Below are 18,179 nucleotides of genomic sequence, written 5' to 3' on the forward strand. Positions count from 1 at the left end.
TAGAATATAGTCATGTGTTGCTCAGTGATGGGGATGTGTTCTGAGAAATGTGTCATTAAGTGATTTTGTTGTGCAAACATCATAGAGTGAGTGTACTTACACAAACATTGATGGTGTAGTCTACTACACACCTAGGCTATAAGGTATAGCCTATTGATCTTGGGCTACAAACCTGTACAGTGTGTTACTGTACCGAACACTGTAGTCACTTGTAACACAATGGTATTTGTGTATCTAAACACATCTAAACACAGAAAAGGTACAGTAAAAATATGGTATTATGATTTTATGGCACCCCCATCATATAGATGGTCTGTTGTTGGCTGAAATGTCTTTTTGTGGCACATGACTGTACTACATCCTTCTTTTGAATGCCAACGTGTCTACCTAGAGCCAGAAGTTTGCTTCTTTTCTATCACCTGTTACTTCATATTTACCTTTAATTCATCCAGATATTTTGGAGCTTTTTTTATTTTTATTTTATTTTATTTTTTTTTGAGAAAGGGTCTCACTCTGTCACCCAGGCTGGATTACAGTGGTATGATTACGGCTCATTGCAACCTCTGCCTCCTGGGCTCCAGTGATTCTCCAACCTCAGCTTCATGAGTAGCTGGGACTATGGGCACACACCACCCTGCCTGCCTAGTTTTTTATATCTTCTTTTGTAGAGAAAGGGTCTCACCATGTTGCCCAGTCTGGTCTTGAACTCCTGGGCTCAAGCAGGCATCCTGCCTTGGCCTCCTAAAGTGTTGGGATTACAGGCGTGAGCCACCTTGCCTGGCATTGCACTTTTTTTTTTTTTATGGTGCTAGACCTTATGAAGCTTACTAAAGAAGTTTTAAGATTTCTGTCTTCAAGGAGCTTGCATTATCAATGGTGAAATAAGCATTTCCCCAAGAAATTAATTACAAGATGACACAAGTGAATAATTGTTTACCCAAGTAAATGTCCCTGACAATGGGAGAGAGGAGAGCTGCAGTGAATAAGGATGAGATCCCAGAAAGAGTGGGCTTAGCCTTGGCTTTGCAGGCTGGTTAGGTCTGGATAAAACCATAGCAAGGTAGAGGGCCCTTTCTCTTCCTATGGGTTTAGATAAGATGAGAAGCAAGGGAAATGGCCATTAAATAACAGCTTCGTTTTAATCTTCCTAAGAGAGCTCTCTGTTGATTTTTCAGGCCTTATGAGAGGGAGCAGGGTGCCCTCACTGGAACCATTCTACTCTCTGCATGTTCCTCTACTTTCCTGGGAACAGAGCTTGGGGGTATAGGTGGGTTGGGGAAGTAGAGGGATTATGCAGAGCACCTGCTAGTGTACTTGGTGTACAATAGGTACTCAGTACATTTGATCTCTTTACTTGGTTTCCCCACCAGCTTGCCTGCCCCGTCTTCCTTGCCGGAGACAGAAGTTAGTGATTGTGCTGGTTCCTCTTAGCTTTATATGACTGGAGACAGAGGCCAGGCTCCCAACCTAGTTTTTAAATCTTTTGTAAAAGGAAGCCTTTTTTTTACTGTGGAAGGAAAGGAGTAATTTTCCCTTTTTTTTTTTTTTTGAGACAGGGTCTTACTCTGTATCCCAGGCTGGAGTGCAGTGGTGGAATCATGGCTCACTGCAGCCTCAACCTCCCAGGCTCAAGTGATCCTTCTGCCTCAGCCTCCCAAGTAGCTGGGACCATAGGTGCATGCCATCACGCCTGGCTTATTTTTTATTTTTTGTATAGATGGAGTCTTTTTATGCTGCTTAGGCTGGTCTTGAACTCCTGGGCTCAAGTAATTCTCCACGTTGGCCTCTGAAAGTGCTGGTATTATAGGCGTAGGCCATCATGCCTGGCAAGTTACTTTTCTTGAAGACACATAAGCCAAGCTGGGAGACCATTAGCCCAATGCTTAAGGGGTGGAATAAGAGAGGACTTAACCTCCCAGTATTAAGTATCTAGCTTTTCACTCCTTCCTGTCTTCCCCTGAAGCGGATCCTAGACGTGCTTGGTTTGGCTGTATAAAAGAAATAGCAATTAGAATCATTTACATAAAGTGTCTACTATTTATGCCTACTTACCGTGCAGCACAATAACAATTATGTATGTCATTAAATATATGTCTGACTAACTTTGCTATAAGTTTTGATTATAATACTACACACTGGTTAAGTTGGCTCAGTCTACTCAGTTTTTTGCTCAATGACATTGTTGTCTATTCAGAACTATGAAAAATTAGAGGGAATGCTTTTGTTTCTTTTTTTTTTTTTGAGACGGAGTCTCGCTCTGTTGCCCAGGCTGGAGTGCACTGGCACGATCTCGGCTCCTGCAAGCTCTGCCTCCCAGGTTCATGCCATTCTCCTGTCTCAGTCTCCCGAGTAGCTGGGACTACAGGTGCCTGCTACCACGCTCGGCTAATTTTTTGTATTTTTAGTAGAGATGGGGTTTCACCGTGTTAGCTAGGATGGTCTCGATCTCCTGACCTCATGATCTGCCCACCTCGGCCTCCCTAAGTGCTGAGATTACAGGCATAAGCCACCACACCTGGCCGAGGGAATGCTTTTTAAAGGTAATGTTTGAGGGGAGAAGATTGACTACATTGATCTAGACTAGAACAAATGCACATTGCCTTTGCATTTACTTTCTGGAAAATGTATCTAAGGCCAATTGTGTTAAACACCTAGGGAGAATGAAAGCCCCCATTTACTCATTCAATACATATTTATTGTATACCTACTATATAACAGATACAGTGAGCAGAATATACAATTAACAGAATATAAGTCCCTGTTCTCATGGAGCTTATTTTCTAGTAGTGGGAGGCAGACAAGAAAACAATAAATATACGATATTTCAAGTGGTGGTAAGTACTTTAGAGAAAAAAGTAAAGCAGAGGGAGAGGGGAATAGGGAATACTGAGGTCTCAGGAGGTAGCAATATAAAATAGGTGATCAGGGAAGGTCTCCTTGAGAAGATGACATTTGAACAGGGATCTAGAGTAAGTGAGGGAATAAACTAAGAAGATTGTGAGGTGGGGAAAGTGCTACAGGTAGAAGGAATAATAAATGCAAAAACGCTGAGGTGTGAACAGGTTGAATGTGGCTGGATTAGAGTAAGTAAGGGAGAGATAAACAGTGAAACCAGAGAGGTAACGGGGGAGGAGTGCAGATGGACAGATCACAGGGTTCTTAGGCCATAATAAGGACTTTGGCTTTTCCTTGAGCAAGGGAGGAACCACTGGAGGGACTTGAGCAAAGAATTAGTATTTAAGCAAAGGATCACTCCACTCTGGTTGCTACTATGTGGACGGTAGATTATTGGGTTGTGGGACAAGGGTGGAAGCTGGGAAAATAGAGTCAATATTTTGTTTTTGGCACTATGATAAAGTAGAAGAAATGTTGGTTTTAGAACTAGGCAGCTCAGCTGTAATATTTCCTAACTGGCTAATATTTGACAAGTTATCTCTTTCAGGATCAGGTTCCTCATTTGTAAAATTAGTATGAGGATTGCCATGAGAATCACAGACACTTTGTAAAGTACCAGGCATTGTGACTAGCATGTAATAGGTATGCAGTAAAACAGTGGCTGCTATTATTATTGACTGTGCTTTCCTGTCTGTGTAGTCTTTCTGAGGTCTGTTTCTGTGTGAGATGATGAGACATAAAAGATAAGCCACTAGTTGGGTAGAACTAAGGGAAAGAAGAAAGGCAAGGCATAAGAGTCAAAGGGCTAAGAATAAGTTAGGGAGAAATAGATTATAGGAGAGTTAGGGAAGCTGAAGGCATTAACTATATACACTTTGAGTCTAGATAGAGGGTGTGGCTTAGAGTCAGGATACTGCTAGGAGTGGACTTTCTCTTCAGGGATATCTCCTGGAAAAATAATGGTGGATGGGTTGGTAGGTAGGAGGAGGTAGGAATTCTTATTATAGATATGCCTGAGAGTTAACAGAGAAGGACCAGGGCCTAAAATAGGCTTGACTTGTGACTAAGCAAAAATATGTAAGACCTCAGTATCTCTAAGTAAAACTTACTTCTTAAATTAGACAAAGTTGGGACTTGTTCTGTTCTATATATGCCTACCTAAATGTAATTTGTACCCTGTCCAGTCTTCTCACTTATATTAATGTGGCCTTTGTGGTACCCAGGATAATTAAGTATATTGCTATATTGCTACTGGTACCTAGCTAGTGAGATATTGACAATTGTGAAATAGCCTAGGTTTTATAGAAGTAATATGGGTTTTGGGGACAGACTGACCTGTGGGGATATATACAAATCAAATATGGGCCCTGATCTCACTGGCATTTTAGTTCAATTAGGTAGATAAGACATGAACATGCATAACTATAATACAAGGTCAGAACTACTAAGGGACATACAAATAAAAATACTGTAGTGTTTCAGAGGAAATACAGTTAGAGATTGAGAGGGAAGGGTATTAATGTAAGAGAACGGTAGGCTGAAATCACATAAATAGAAAAATGTGAAGAGTGTGTAGGAAAGAACAAGCAATTCAGTGTAGTTATAGTGTGGGCATTATGAAAGGAAATGGTAGGCAGTTGGAGAATGACAAATGTAACCTGAATCATGTGGGTTAACATTTGTATGAATTATGAGGGTCAGCATTATGGAACAGCATTTTTTTCAACTCAAAGAATTATTGGTGTGTGTTACTAAAATAATTATTTGTGTGTTTACTCCCATTGTAGTATATAGGACTCTTGGATGCAGGTGTTGGAAATATGATTTCAGTAACCTTAAGCAAAAAAACCAAGTTAATGTGTGTAATAATTGGCAAGTCTGATTAGGGCTTAGGCTGAGCTGGATCTGGGAGCTCAGATAATGTCTCTCCATCTTTGAATCCAGTGGTCTCCGTTCAACAGATGGCCTCTTCTTAAGGGACAAGCAAAATGGCTGCCAGCAGCCATAGCTTTTAATGGAAAGAAAGAATTTTTTTTTCCCTCAGACCATAGGTTAGTCTAGAGGAAGACTCTGATAGGCCTTTCTTGATTAAAGGGTCCACTTATGGTGTAGTCACTGTAACCAAGTAGATGGGTATGTATTATTTACAAGTCAGAACAAGTAAAGGAAAACCCTTTTACTAACTATGAGAAATTCTGTTAGTATCTGTCAGACAATTCTGTAAGTCATAATAACAGAAAACATCATTAATAGTGGGTTTAACACGTGGGATTTCTTTCTCCTCACATCACAAGTCCAGAGTGAGGCAGTGGCTCATTGACATAATTGAGGATCAGGCTTTTGCCTTCGGCGCTACAGTCATAAACTTGTGGCTTGATTCACGGTTTCAAGATACTCATTGCATCTCTAGGCTTCTCGTGTATGTTTGAGGCAGGAAGACGGTGAAAAGGTAAAGGGACATGACTGCTTACTCTGACTCCTTTGATCTAATACTCATTCCTGCGTTCTCATGGAATTTGAGCTTATTCTAAATTATGGTTGAATTAAGGCAGTTCTAAATTTAGTGTTTGTTCATACCTCTTAAGTGTTTATATGTCTTTTTGTGTATAAAATTATTTTATCTCTAAAGTCATTGATTAATTCCTTTTTATAGTGGTTCACCTTAAGATTTTTTCATATCCTGCTGTTAGTGAAATATTGTGCTGGATGCTGAGGGTGAGGAGGAGGGGCCTAAAAGACCCAAAAGATGATAAGGGATATAATACAGAGCTGAATAGGATCTCAAATTTATACTCAGAGAGTTTACAGTCCAGCAAGGGAAACAGACTTGAGTATGACTATATATAGTACAATTCAGTCGAAGTGCTAAAATGTAGGCACTAACCGCCCACAAAGGAAGGTATTAAATCTGATTGGTGATTGGTGGAGTAAGGAAGGGCTTCTTGCTTAATGGTTCCCCTAATATTGGGCATGACTTTTTTTTAACCTATTTTTTTTTCTATTAAAGATAAACATCTAGGGCCAGTCATGGTAGTTCACACCTGTAATGCAAGCACATTGGAACGCTGAGGTGGGAGGATCAGTTAAAGCCAGGAGTTCAAGACCAGCCTGAGCAACACAGGAAGACACTATCTCTGCAAAAAATAAAAAATTAGCTTTGTGTGGTGGTACATGCCTGTAGTCCCAGTTACTTCGGAGGCTGAGGTGGGAAGATTGCTTGAGCCCAAGAGTTGGAGGCTACAGTGAGCTGTGATTGCACCACTCCACTCCAGCCTGAGTGACTGAGCAAGACCCTGTCTCAAAAAAAGGAAAAAAAAAAAAAATCTAAACTAGCAATGAGCCTTGTAATGTAGTTACTGAAAGTGTAATTACTGGATTATATGTATAAAGTTACCAGTAGCTTATGAGAGCATTCCTTTTACCTCCAAATACTGAGGGATATTCTTTTAAAAAATATATGGCGTAGTAATAGATAGTAACCAGTGGCATTTCATTGTACTTTATGTTTCTTTGATTAGTAGTGAAGTTGACATTTTTTGTTTTTTAAAAAGTCAATTTATATTTCTTCTTTGAAGAAGAATTCTCTGAAGTTTGCCTCAGTGTCTGTTGGGATCTCAGTATTGTTCTTATAGTTTATACAGGTTCTTTATAAATGATTTACTTTTTGCCTCGAAGGTGCTTTCCAGGGTTTGTTTCACTCACCCATCAGTTCTCACAAAATTTCCAGATTTATGCAGCCTGGGCCAGCAGCCCCCTTCTTGTGTGAACACTGCCAAAGCTTTTATTTCTTGAAGTAGAAGCAGTGCTGATCCTGCAGAAAGGTCTAATCGGTGTGAACAGAAGTGGCACTGATGTAGGGAAAAAGAGTATTCAAATCCATGTAGAATTAAGAGGGTGGGTGGGCAGCAAGTAGAAAGGATAAAGAATTCATTGCCTCCATGCTGTTCCATTCCTGTGAAACAAGCAAACAAACAAACAAACAAAAAAAAGAATTCATTGCTATTGCTGACTGGGTGAAGAAGCTAGAGATAGAATGAAGAGGAGGTGGGGCCTGGTCACCGGGGGTCAGCAGGGGCTGGATGCCCAAAGTATTACGTTTAAAGGAACTGAGATGTATCTCCAGAGCAACTGGGAATTTAAAAATGTACCTTCTTCCACTGAACAGAAAAGTAATAGAAATGAAACCAACGAGTGAAATACATATATTTTGCTATATTTATTCTTTCTGGTAGGTTGCAAGAGCAAGCACTTTCCCTCCCAGTATTAGGATTCGGCTGATACATATCTGGGATTCTGCTGTCTGTCTGTCTGTCTATATCTGTCTCCTGTTTTTATATTTGCCGCCCCCCCCCCAGTATTACTTCATAAATGTCATCTAACATGCTGTTTGAAATTATTTATATTCATGACATTGCTTATAGTTTTTAACTTTCACAAATAATACAAAATGTACTTAATTCTTTTTCCTTGTTGTGGGACTATTTTTTGACAGAGGAAACCAAAATCACAGGAGCAGCTTATAAAACAAAACGCAAAGAAATTTAAGAAAGGATGTTTTGGAACAGAGCCTGGGCACTAGGTCTTATCAGCTATAAAGTAGATTCTTCTTTAGTTGGCTTCACCCTAGAACTGTTCAGTGTTTTCTGGAGAGGACATTATCTTATTTGAATGCCCACAGTACTGACATACACATACTCTTAGCTACTGGATGAACTTGTAGACCAGTGTTTCCACCCCAGACTTCTGTTACACTGCATGCATTTTACTCCTCTGGGATTAATAACGTAGGAGCTCCTCTCTGCAACCCCCGTGGTCTCAGTTGTCTTCTTTTTTTTTTTTTTGTTTTTTTTTTTTGAGATGGATTCTCGCTCTGTCGCCCAGGCTGGAGTGCAGTGGCGCGATCTCGGCTCACTGCAACCTCTGCCTCCTCGGTTTAAGCAGTTCTCTCCCTCAGCCTCCCAAGTAGCTGGGATTACAGGCAGGTGCCACCACGCCTGTATTTTTAGTAGAGGTGGGGTTTCGCTATCTTGGCCAGGCTGGTCTTGAACTGACTTCGTGATCCACCTGCCTCAGTCTCCTGAAGTGCTGGGATTACAGGCGTGAGCCACTGCACCCGGCCTTCAATTGTCTTCTAACAACTTTTGTTCAACTTTTCTGTGGAACATTTCCTCATGTCAGCTCCACTAGGTTACATTGATAAAGTTGCTGTATGATGTGGCATGTGAAATGGCAGCCTGACTGCAATGTAGGTCTGCATGAATTCTCAGTGCTTTTACTCCTCCCATCTTGTTCCTCTCTTAATATTGACTTTGCCTTCACTTCAGTTATCCCTATTCATTGTACCTTCATGCTAAGGAGCCCCCCACCTCAGGATTTCTCCTAGCAGTTTTCTTCTGCCAGATGCTTATTCCTTCCTTGAAAAATAAAATAGCTCTTTTTAACACCTGAGTTAATACCCAAAGCATTATGTGTTAAAGGAATATTAACAGAAAAACCATTTTAGAGAAGTTCTTCACTTCATGATCTAGTCACACTTTTAAATTCAGCCATCTAGAGCATTTCGAGAAAGATAAAAGTTCAAGGAATTAATATTAGATCAGTGATCTCCATTAGAACTATCTTAGAGCCACAATCAGGACTATAATTATCTATTATTATAAGGATAAGTTTTTGTTATCTCCATTTTACTGATGATGAAACTAATATTAGAGAACTTTAGTACTTGCATTGTCAGGCAGTAAGCAGCAGAGCCAAGGCCCAGAGCTAGCATTCATTACTGTGTTCTTTCTGCCTTCCATGTGTAGAGCTGGGACACACAGGGGAATGTTTGAGAAGACCATGGAAGCCTCAGTCGGTTTCAGGAAAGCAGAATGCTATAGTCTTTTACCTCTGAGTGCAAACATGAATTCTCATCTCATCAGAATTGACCTTGTCAGCTTTTCAATTACCTAGAATAAATGGTTTGATGGATTAGACTCTTTCCTGGTGAACAGCGTCCATGTGACATAGTTGCCTCTGTAAACCTGTGAGTGCAAAGTCAAAAAAAGATCAGATGAACATTACTTCTTTCTGGTGGTAGCTGTGGAGATTGACCATACATAGACTGATCTCTTACTAAGGAGTTTTCTAATGGCCCTATATAAAGGAAATGCTTGATAACAAGATAATATTTTCTGTTTAAGTAAAAGGATTTAATTTGCCGCGTCTTTATAAGCCATGCTTAACATTAAGCCACATTAGCTACCATTTATGAGCACCTGCTATATACCAGTAACAGTGCTTTTTGTATATTGTTTTAATCCTCATAACAGTCTTTTGAAACAGGTGTTATTTCACTTATAAAAGAGGAAGCTGAACTTGATGGGGAAATAATTTCCCCAAGATCACATACTTAGAAAGTGACAAGAGCTGGGGTACACCAAGTTTAACTCAAAAGCTAGTACTCTGTGCTCTATAGAATCTTCCAGGAATGTTCAGATTTTTTTGAAAAAGTAAGTTTCAGGATACTAAATCCAATATGGTGGTCAATATATTGTTTAAGAATTTGTGGTAAAACTGTGTGTTTGTATAAAAAGAAAGTATATATACTTCTTTTTATATATAATTTTGAGAATATACAGGAGAGATGGCTCACGCCTGTAATCCTAGCACTTTCGGAGGCCGAGGTGGACAGATCACTTGAGGTCAAGAGTTCGAGACCAGCCTGGCCAACGTGGTGAAACCCTATCTCTTACTAAAAATCAGCCGGGCATGGTGGCGCCTGCCTGTAATCCCAGCTACTCGGGAGGCTGAGGCAGGAGAATCACGTGAACCCAGGAGTCAGAGGTTGCAGTGAGCTGAGATTGCACCATTTCACTCCAGCCTGGGCGACAAGAGCAAAACTTCGTCTCAAAAAAAAAAAAAAAAAAAAAGCTGGCTGGCTGTCCCACGGTTTGCCAATCCCTGTTCTAGAGAGCTGGTTTTTCGTTTTTGTTTTGTTTTGTTTTGTTTTTTTGAAACAGGCCACACCCGGCTGAGAACTGGTTTTTCAAAATGTCCTCTGTAGTTAACTAGGGTTCTGTAAAGGTGTGGGAAGGGCAGAATGAATACTGGTAACACTCCAACTTTACCACCCACCTCATCCAGAGCTCTACATTTATGTATTTTACATATTGGGTTTCATGTGAAATTTTATTTGAAAATAGAATTCTCTCTTTTTTTTAATTGAAATTTGGCTGGGCGTGGTGGCTCACGCCTGTAATCCCAGCACTTTGGGAGGTTGAGGTGGGTGAATCACTTGAGGTCAGGAGTTCGAGGCCAGCCTGGCCAATGTGGTGAAACACCATCTCTACTAAAAATACAAAAAATAGCCAGGCGTGGTGCTGCATACCTGTAATCTCAGCTACTCAGGAGGCTGAGGCAGGAGAATCGCTTGAACCCAGGAGGTGGAGGTTGCAGTGAGCTGAGATTGCATCATTGCACTCCAGCCTGGGCAACAGAGTGAGACTCCTTCTCCGAAAAAAATAAAGAAATTCATGGGTCTGTGACACACTACTGGTGTGTTTTTTTTTTTTTTTTCTTTTTTAAAGAAATGGTGTCTTATTATGTTGCCCAGGCTGTTCTTGAACTCCTGGGCTCAAGTAATTTTCCTGCTTTGGCCTCCCAAAATGTTGGGATTATAAGCATGAGCCAACCATACCTGACCACTACTGGTCTTTATAATAACAGTGACTGCTATTACTACTATTTTGTGCAAGTCACTATGCACTTAATGCAGTTAACTCTTATTTTACCTGATCTTTGCAGGAACCTTACAAGTTAGGCTTTGTCATCCTTAGGGAGAAGTAACTTGCTCAAAATCATTAAGCTAGTAATTGGTAGTATGGGAATTGAGACTTAGACCTGTTTATTTCAGGGCCTATACTTTTTTTCCTCTCTATTTTGAAAATTTCAGATTTTAGAAGTACGAGATACAAAAATAGTGTACTTTCTTTATCCTTCCTATTTCTCTTCTTTTTCTTTCTCATATGTATATTTTTACATATATGGACTTTTCCCTGGCCATTTGAGAGTCAGTTGCATAAATCATGACACTTTACCTCTAAATACTTTAATTAGTATGCTAATTAAAGCATACTCTCTTGTTGTTGTTGTTGTTGTTTGAGACAGGGTCTTGCTTTGTCACCCAGGCTGAAGTGCACTGGCATGATCATAGCTTACTGTAACGTTGAACTCCTGGGCTCCAGCAGTCCTCTCACCTCAACCTCCCTAGTAGCTAGGACTACAAGCACTCATCACCACACTCAGCGAATTTTAATTTTAATTTTAATTTTGTAGTGATGGGGTTCTTGGCTATGTTTCCCAAGCTGGTCTCAAGCTCTTGACCTCAAGAGATCCTTCTCTCTTGGCCTCCCCAAGTGCTGGAATTGAGCCACTGAGCTTGATCAGTGTGTATCTCTTAAGAACAAGATCATTCTCCTACAAAATTGTAACACCATTATTATACTCAAGAAATTTAACATTAATGCCAATACTATTATCTAGTATACAATCCACATTCACATTTCCTCAGTTGTTCCAGTAGTATGCTTTGTATCTCTTTTTCGGCGTAAAGGATCCAATTAAGCATCATACATTGCATCTAGTCATATCTCTTTATTCATCTTTAATTCAGAGGGTTTCCCCAGTCTTTTTCCCTCCGTTATTTTATTATGAAAATTTTGAATACACAACAAAGTTAGAAGAATCTTACTACTTAGATTCCATTAATATCTTACTATGTTTTATTACAAATCTATGTATCTCTCTAGCCATCCTTTAATCCATGTTATGTTTTTGATGCTTTGCAAAGTAAGTTGCAAATATTGGTTCATTTTCCCTGAAATACTTAAGCATGCAAATCATGAACTAAGTTCGAGTATTTGTGTGAAATGCACAAATATTAAGTGTAAATTTGCAGAGTTTGGGCATATGCATATACCTATCAAGACATGGAGCATTAATATCACCCTGGAAGATTCCCTCATATCTCTTCTTCACCTCTCCCCCTAAAGGCAACCACTGTTTATTTCTGTAAAATTCTGCTTATATGATATTCTACAGTTTGATATTAGTAGAATCATACCAGTAAACTTTTGTGTAATCTTTCACTCAGCATAATGTTTTTGAGATTGATCCATGTTATATTCCTTTTTATTACTGAGTAGTGTTCTAGCATATGAATATACCAGTTTCTTTATACAGTTCTTCTCTTGGTGTATTTTTCACTATTATAAAGAAAGCTGCTGTGAACATTCTTGTACAGGTTGTATAGTGAGCATAAGATTTCACATCTTTTGAATAAATAGCTAGGAATGGAATTGCTAGGTTATAAAGAAACTGCCAAACCTTTTTCCAAAGTAGTTGTACCATTTTAATTCCCACTAGCAGTTTATGAGCATTCTAGTTACTTTACTTGTTTTACATCTTTGCTACCATTTGATATTGTTTCACCCCCTTAATTTTAGCCATTCTGGTAGTCATGTAATGATTCTAATTGCATTCCCTGATGGCTAATGATGTTGAGCACTTTTTTTCACATGATTGTTGTCTAATTTTGTATCTTCTGTAAAGTGTTCAAATGTTTTGTCCATTTTAAAATTGGATTATGTGGCTTTTTATTATTGAGATAGGAGTTCTTTGTATGTCTTGAATACCAGTTGTTTGTCAAATACATGTTCTACAAATATTTTCTAGTGTGTGCTTGCCTATTCATTTTCTTTTGCTTTTTTTTTTTGAGGCAGAGTCTTGCTCTGTCGCTGAGGCTAGAGTGCAGTGGCGCGATCTCAGCTCATTGCAGCCTCTGCCTCTCAGGTTCAAGCGATTCTCCTGCCTCAGCCTCCTGAGTAGCTGAGACTGCAGGTGTGCGCCCACCTAATTTTTATATTTTTAGTAGAGTTGGTTTCACCATGTTGGCCAGGATGGTCTTGATCTCCTGACCTCGTGATCCGCCTGCCTCAGCCTCCCAAAGTGCTGGGATTACAGATGTGAGCCACCGCACCCGGCTGCCTATTCATTTTCTTAAGGGTATCTTGCTGTGAAGAAGATTTAAGATGGTCTAATTTTCAGTTTTTTCCTTTATGGTTATTATTTTCTATTTAGGTATATGGTACATCTTGAATTGATTTTTGTGTATGGTGTGAGTTAGGGGATGAGGTTTATTTCTTCTATATAGATATCTAGTTATTCTAACTCAGTTCATTTAAAAGACTTCTTTTTCTCAATGGGTTGCTTTGGTGCCTTTGAAAATCAACTTACTGTATAAGTGAGAGTTTGTGTCTGGCTTCTCTTTTTTATTTAACTGATCTGTTTGTCTTTATGCCAGTACAAGATTATAGTAGCTTGATTATAGTAGCAAGATTATTGTCTTGATTATAGTAGCTTCATAGTGAGTCTTAAAGTCAGGTAGCATAATTTCTCATTTGTTCTTTTTCAAGATTGTGGTAGATACTCTTTTTTTTTTTTTTTTTTTTTTTTTTGAGACGAATTCTCATTCTTGTCCCCCAGGCAGGAGTGCAGTGGCACGATCTCGGCTCACTGCAACCTCCGCCTCCCGGGTTCAAGCCATTCTGCTGCCTCAGCTTCCTGAGTGGCTGGGATTATAGGCACCTGCCACCACGCCTGGCTAATTTTTGTATTTTTAGTAGAGATGGGGTTTCACCATGTTGGCCAGGCTGGTCTTGAATTCCTGACCTCAGGTGATCCGCCTGCCTTGGCCTCCCAAAGTGCTGGGATTACAGGCGTGAGCCACCGTGCCTGGCCAGATTGTGGTAGATATTCTAGTCTTTCACGGTTTCATACAAATTATTGAGCCAACATGTAAATATACTATGTAATTTCCAGTTTTATCTCTGATAATGTGTGTGTGTGTGTGTGTGTGTGTATATATATTTTTTATTTATTTATTATTATTATTTTTTTAAGACGGAGTCTTGCTCTGTTGCCCAGGCTGGAGTGCAGTGGCACAATCTCGGCTCAGTGCAACCTCTGTCTCCTGGGTTCAAGCGATTCTCTTGCCTCAGCCTCCTGAGTAGCTGGGATTATAGACACCCGCCACCATGGCCGGCTAATTTTCATATTTTTAGTAGAGACAGAGTTTTACCAAGTTGGCCAGGCTGGTCTCAAACTGCTGACCTCAAGTGATCTGCCCGCCTCAGCCTCCCAAAGTGCTGGGATTACAGGTTTGAGCCACCGTGCCTGGCCTTCTTTTCTTTCTTTTTTTTTTTGCTTTTGATACAGTCTCACTGTGTTGCCCAGGCTGGAGTGCAGTGGCACTGTCTCAGCTCACTGTAGCCTGTGCCTCCCAGGTTCAAGGGATTCTCATACCTCAGCCTTCCAAGTAGCTGGGATTACAAGCATGTGCCACAGCGCCCAGCTAATTATTTCTTGAAGTGTATTTTATCTGATAGAACTACTAGATATGGTTCTAGTCATTTCAGTCTTATTCCTACTGTTTGCCTGATATATCTTTTTCCATTCTTTTACTTTTAATTGATCTGTGTTTTTATTTTTAAAATGTGTCTCCTGTAGATAGCATACCATTGGGTCATGCTTTTATCCATTCTGATAATCTCTTGTTCTCTCAGGTACTGGACTTGATAATCTTATTCTAATAGACATAGCTTCTAACTCAAACATCTTACGTGATTATGTTGGTAGTTCCTAAATAGAAATCTTTACAACCCTAAAAAGATAAGCATTGCTGGGTCCATTTACAGATGAGCAAACAAAGGCTTAGGGGCTTTAAGCCTGTGAATACCTGCTCTGGCATAGGATTCAAAGGCAGTTAGACTCCAAAGACAGTACTGCAGTGCCAGACTGCCTTCTTTGCTGCAAAAAAGCCACAGAGTCCCCCTCCTTACTCAAAATATAGCAATTTTCTTTCAAGCTTAGAGATAAGCCTGTTCTCTTAAGAGGTGCACTTTTACTGATCTACTTCCTTACTAATACTTGTCTATAATATTTATAGCTTAATCTTTTTCTTTAACAGCTGAAATTTTTGTTTAAGCAATTTGATAATATATATGTAGAACTTAAAAGTAATTCATATCTTCTGACCCATGAATTAAAGTTTGAAAATCTACTCTAAAAACATCATCAGAATTTAGATGAAATTGTATAGACAAAGATGGTTTATCAAAGCATTATTTATAACAATGAACAACTTAACCCAATGTTCAAAAACAAGATGAAGTATTATATAAGGATTCAAAATAAAGACTGAAAGAAAATACAGTATACTGAAATATTAACCATAATTTGGAGGAGACTAAAAGCAGAGAGACAGACGATAAAGCAGTATTAGTAGAAGTGGACAGACTTGAGAATCTTTTGGTGAGAGAAGCAAACCTTGTGACTGGTCAAGATGAGAGAAGGCAATCTTAACTCAGGTTTCTGGCTAAGCCAATTGTAGGGTACTCAACTTAGAAAGCCCCTCTGAATAATTCAGAAGATCACTGTGTTGTGTTTAACTATTACTTGTACTTCTTTACTGACAACCCAATTGGTATTTATTTAGCAGCAACTATAACGCAGATACTGTTCTGCAAACTGAGGGTACAGTACTAAACACAAGAGAAGTCAGTGTTCTTATAAAGCTTACCTTTTTGTGAGGGAAACAGATAATAAATACAATTTAAGAAAAACAAGGCAAGAAGAGGGGATGGAGAATGACTAGAACAGAGGAAAAAGGGGGCTCGATTAAAGGGAAAGATCAAGGGAGACTTCTTGAGGTGATATTTGAATAGAGTCATTCTAGGTCAGGGAATAAATATAAAGGCCCTAAAGCAAGAGTGTGTTTGGCATGTTTCTTAGAGCTGCAGGAAAGACACAATGACTGAATTAGATTGAGCGACGGGGAAAGGAGAGAAGAAATAAACAGTGGTCAGATCATGTGAGGTGAAGTTTTTGTACTTTATTCTAAATATGATGAAAAGCCATAGAGGGGTTGAGAACGAGAGAATGATGTAATCTAACTCTGGCTACAGTGTGGAAAATAATCTATAGAGGGATAGGGGCAAAAATGGAATTGAGGAGACTAAGCAGGGGTGGAGGGGAATGGCTGTTGCATTATTCCAGGGAAGATCTGATGTTTGCTTTGACCATAGAGGTAGCTGTGAGGTAAAGAAGTTGTCAGATTTGGGAACGTTTTGAAGGTTGAACCTACAGGATTTGTTGGAGTGTGAGAGAACAAGAAAGACTAAGGTGAAATCAAGGTTTTGCCCTAAGCAACTGGGTTAATGATGACTTCGTTGTTTGAGAGCGGGAACACTGGGGCAGGAACAGGTTTGGAGGAAGAAATTAAGAATTTGGTTTTGTACATAATTTTAAGATGCCCAGTGAATAACCAAATGAAGATGTTGAGCAGACAGTAGGATATACAAGTCTAGAAATAACCTTATGGGAAATATTACTGCATATTTGTATGCTGATGGAATGATCTAAAAAAAGGGGAAGATTGATGTTTCAGGAGAGATGATGGTAGGAGGGGAATCCTTAATTAAGAAGCGTTCAGATTCAGGATCAAATGGAAAAGTTAGCCTTAGATAGCCATGTGGGCAATTCGTTCTGTGCAATAGGAAGGAAGGCAGAGGATACGGGTACAGATGCAGATAGACTAATACTTTTGGTGGTGGAAGAGTGTAGAAGTTCTCTCAAGTACTACTTTTTTCTTATCAAAAAAGTCTGAAAGGTTGGTTTAACATTAGAAAATCAGTTAATATACTATATCATAGAACAAAGGACGAAAACCACACGATATCTAAATGGACACAGAAAAAGCATTTGAGAGAATTCAGTACTCCTTCATGACAATAAAATACTCAGCAAACTAGGAATAGACAGGAACTTCCTCAGCCTGATAGAGGGCATCTATGAAAAACTCACAGCTAATATCATACTTCATGGTGAAAGACTGAAAGCTTTTCCCAAAATCAGAAACAAGACAAGGGTGTTCATTCTTGCCACTTCCATTCAACGTGGTAAAGGAGGTTCTAGCCAGGACAGTTAGGAAAGAAATGAAATAAAAGCCATTCAGGTTGGAAACGAAGAAGTAAACTACTCTATCAGATAACATCTTTCATATAGAAAATCCTAGAGAATCCACTGAAATAAAACAAGCCTTTAGAACTAATAAATGAGTTTAGCAAGTTTGCAGGATACAAGGTCAATATAGAAAATGAACTGTATTTTTGTACATTAGCAGTGAACAATCTGAAAGTGGATTTAAGAAAACAGTTACATTTAATATAGTATCAAAAATAATAAAATACTTAGGAATATGTTTGACAAAAATAAAAAACTTCTCTGAGAATTATAAAACATTGTTGAAAGAAATTAAATAAGACCTAAATAAATGGAATGGTATTTCCTGTTCATGGTTTAGAATACTTAATGTTGTTAAGATGGCAGTATTCACCAAGTTGATCTACAGATTTCAAATTCTTCTCAAAATCCCAGCTAGGCTGGGCATGGTGGCTCACACCTGTAATCCCAGCACTTTGGGAGGCTGAGGTGGGCGGATCACCTGTGGTCAGGAGTTCGAGACCAGCCTTACCAATGTGGAGAAACCCCGTCTCTACTAAAAATACAAAAAAAAATCAGCCAGGCATGGTGGCACATGCCTGTAATCCCAGCTACTCAGGAGGCTGAGGCAGGAGAATCACTTGAACCCAGGAGGCAGAGGTTGTGGTGAGCCAAGATCGCACCATTGCACTCCAGCCTGGGCAACAAGAGCGAAACTCTGTCTCAAAAAAACAAACAAGAAAACCCCACAAAAATCCCAGCTAACTTTTTTTTGTAAATTGACAAGTTGGTCCCAAAATTCATACCAAAATACAAGGGACACAGAATAGAACAGTCTTGAAAAAGAACGAAGTTAAGGGTTCATACTTTCCAATTTTACAACTTACTAATTAAGACATAAAGGTAGGCATTACAGTTCAGTGGAATAGAATTGAGGGTCCAGAAGTAAAACCATACATTTGTGGGCAATAGATTTTTGACAAGAATGTCAAGACAATTCAGTGGGGAAAACAATGCAGTCTTCTCAATATGTAGTGCTGGGACAACTGAGTATCCACTTGCAAAACCATGAAGTTGGACCACTTGTTTATACTACATATGAAAATAGATCAAAGACCTAAATGTAAGTCATAAAGCTTTTATAGGCAGCTACAGTGGTACACACTGGTAAGTCCCATCTACTTGGGAGGCTGAGGCAGGAGGATCCTTAGAGTCCCACCTGGGCAACATAGTTGAGACCTTGT

The 18,179-nt window shown here is 39.4% G+C and overlaps 1 protein-coding gene across 10 annotated transcripts in view; it reads left to right on the plus strand.

Moving 5' to 3' along the window:
• The window catches only part of UIMC1 (ubiquitin interaction motif containing 1), a 114,777-nt gene that overhangs the window by 82,405 nt on the left and 14,193 nt on the right, over positions 1 to 18,179 (plus strand). The window lies entirely within an intron of this gene.

This window comes from Pongo pygmaeus, chromosome 4 (genome assembly GCF_028885625.2).
Source record: "Pongo pygmaeus isolate AG05252 chromosome 4, NHGRI_mPonPyg2-v2.0_pri, whole genome shotgun sequence".
Lineage (NCBI taxonomy): Eukaryota > Metazoa > Chordata > Mammalia > Primates > Hominidae > Pongo > Pongo pygmaeus.